This window comes from Limulus polyphemus, unplaced genomic scaffold (genome assembly GCF_000517525.1).
Source record: "Limulus polyphemus unplaced genomic scaffold, Limulus_polyphemus-2.1.2 Scaffold5791, whole genome shotgun sequence".
NCBI lineage: Eukaryota > Metazoa > Arthropoda > Merostomata > Xiphosura > Limulidae > Limulus > Limulus polyphemus.
Genome location: NW_013671401.1, coordinates 23,556 through 26,840, shown reverse-complemented (window position 1 = coordinate 26,840; position 3,285 = coordinate 23,556).

Here is a 3,285-nt window from a genome sequence, read left to right as displayed (position 1 = left end):
AAGAACGTCGAATCTGAATCACTTGAAAAAAACACGGGGGTGCTTAACTTTTTTCCAGGTGTATATATATATAGTTTTATAATATGGTGTTTTATCTTAAACATTGTTCATACATGGAGTTTCACCTACTTATCAATATTAGATATGGACTCAACTAAAATTGCTCAAAATGGCCCCCGTGTGATATTAGGATTCAGACTTTTACTGATGTTTGGTTTGTAATTCTGTATTGAAAAGTGTACAATTAGTCTGAAATATGCTGATAATCGCTGTTATACATTATTTAAAATATTTTGATAATAATTAACCATTGAGTCTAAAGGTTTTTTTTTTTACTTACACATATATGAAGAGGGCGCTAAAAGTGTGGATGAACCTCTTGTATAAGTTTGTTCAACTACTATAATGTTTAATGTGTCTGGATGTTTGATAAAATGATGCTTGTGAAGAGATCTTTAAAATAAAGAACATGCAAATACCAATGCAAAACATTCTAAAGATTCGTTACACGGTTTGGATCTTTAGAAATATGAAACTGTTTACAATAGTGGTACAATAGGAAAATATAGAAACAGACTCTCCCTTCAATATATTATAAAGTTTTGAAGATATATATTACACCACCTTTTGGATCAATGTCTGTAGGTGAGAGAGGTGACGACCTTACTAGAAAGGTATATAATAATAATGTATCACAGAGGAAGAACATGCAAGAGAGGCTCACAAGGAACACTTTGTAAACAAAAGGCAGGTCAGTTGAAACACTTCTTCCAACTGCTGCATACCGTGCTGGACACTGTTGGGGATAGACATTGGAGACTTCTCCACAGATGCCTCGTCCAGATGAATGAGGATGGGTGAGAGCACCTAAATAGATATGGAAGTCTTTTTGGACTATACTTCCACAACCATGTGAATCCTGCAACGAACGTTTAAGATGCAAAGTGGTTAAATGATGTAAGGGACACTGCAAATGTGTGAGAGAAGAGGTGATGTGTACAGCACTGTGAAAATGTCAAGGTGATTATGAACGTGAATAAACACTGAAAGAACAAAACACAGAATTCTAGAATTACATTTGAAATATTGTACATAACAAGAAACTTGTTCCTGAATAGAAAAATACTAGTTTTCAATCAGTCACAATGGTTGTTCAAGTTTATGAATTAGCTAAAAAGTAAAAGTATCAGAGGATACTTATCATAGGGTTGCATATGAGATTTTGATACTTTCAAAAGGAATCAAGTGGCAAAAAAAAACACTGTAGATTTTGTACTTCCTCTTTATGCAATTCTGAAGCAATAATTATATGAAATATGGACAGTATTTACTAATTATTGAGAATAATCATTATTTTCCAGAACTTTGGCAGCCATCTTGAAAACACTGGCCATTAAAAAATGTCAATATCAGATTTTAATCAGTAGTTCATGGCTTACCTATGTGCTAAGTTTGATAAAAAAATGTATTAATAGATATTTACAAGCCAAACATCATTAAAAGTCTGAATCCTGAGAATGCATGGCGGCCATCTTGAAAATGGTGGCCATTAAAAAATGTCAATATCAGATTTTAATCAGTAGTTCATGGCTTACCTATGTGCTAATTTTGATAAAAAAAATGTATCAATAGATATTTACAAGCCAAACATCAGTAAAAGTCTGAATCCTGAGAATGCATGGCGGCCATTTTGAAAATATTTAATTGGATTCATGTTTAATCCTTAATCATGTTTTACCTTAAAACCCACAATTCTTTTAAAAATTTAACCAATCTGTTGGGCTAGAATACGGTTATCGTTGTGGAAGAAAAAAATCTAAATAGCCATTTTTAGACCATAAAGTTAATAATTTTGGAAGTCATTTCAAATTGGCACTTATTTTAAGTCGACTTCACATAATTGTTTATTCGTACAGAGCTTATTACATTACCAGCGATTACTGTTATTTACCAAAGAAAGTAGAAAAGATTAAACATGTTTTCGGCTATCTATAATTACTAAAATCATTTTAACAATATTATCAAGTTGTACAATCCCATGAAAATAACATGCTATGCTACCAATCTTTCCCTCACCATATATACGTCTAAAACCGCTATTTGTTAAGAAATAATTTTAACAGTATTGTGAGGTAAAATTATCCACAGTTTTTTTATTGTTCAGTGTCTTGTTTGGAAGGATAGCTAGTTTCCATGCTCTTCGAGCATCAACAATATCTGAAGCAATTCTACCATTGTTATGCACATGTTAGGCGCGTTGTGTTAGTTTTTGAGAACCTGAATCCGAATCTTCTGACTCCACTTCGTCGAAAAGAAGAGAATATTCCTCGTAAAGAACAAAAATGCTACATTGCTTCAACATTTAAATTTTGGATCCAATCAGAACGACCGTTTCGTTTAGTGCATGATGTGAAACGAGATCGTAATGTTGTCTAGTTACTCGTTGAAAGTTCACGCACACAGTGTCGTGTAAACAGCTTACTAAGTTATACACCACTAACCTGTTATAATTAGTATCAAACTCTCTTATATCCAGACATAAGGCAGTCAGTGAGAAGAAAACATTTGGTTCTTTGACCTTTGACTTCAGTGTTGACCTTTTGACCCCAACGTTATCTCATTTCTTAATGACGTTAAGAACAAGTCGTCTTCAAAATTCTGGATTTTTACACTGAGCCCCAAGGATAAAGAAACAAAAATACTCTAGTCAAATACTCAATTTAAACTCAAGCATGTTAACGGTTTTAACTGTAACTAATTTCTACGTAAAAAATACAAGTGTGAGATAAATAATAAATTGAAATTTTCTCATGATATAAAATATGTAATGTGACAACAATTTAGCTAATTAATAACATAACCATAATAGCAGAAGGCAATGGAAAGTCCACAGGATTACCATACAAAGGCTGTTCTACAGAACAACCACAATCTAACAAATCATTATTATATCGTGACCACAATGAGCTAGACCAAAGAATTAACACAACGAGGCTGTTTTGTACAATGATCACAATCTAACAAGTCCATAATGTTACCATAGTATGGTTAGATAACAGGTGTATCAGTGTGACTGTTATATAGGACTATCACACTCTGACAAGTCCATAATGTTACCATAGTATGGCTAGACAACGGGTGTACCACAGTGTTGGTGTTATACAAGACTACCACAATTTGACAAGTCTACAATAGCGAGTACAAAAGCAAGAAAAATAAAAATGTTTTCCTTAGCGACTATTGAAGCAAGTAGAAGAAAACAATTTACATTAACGCATACTGAAA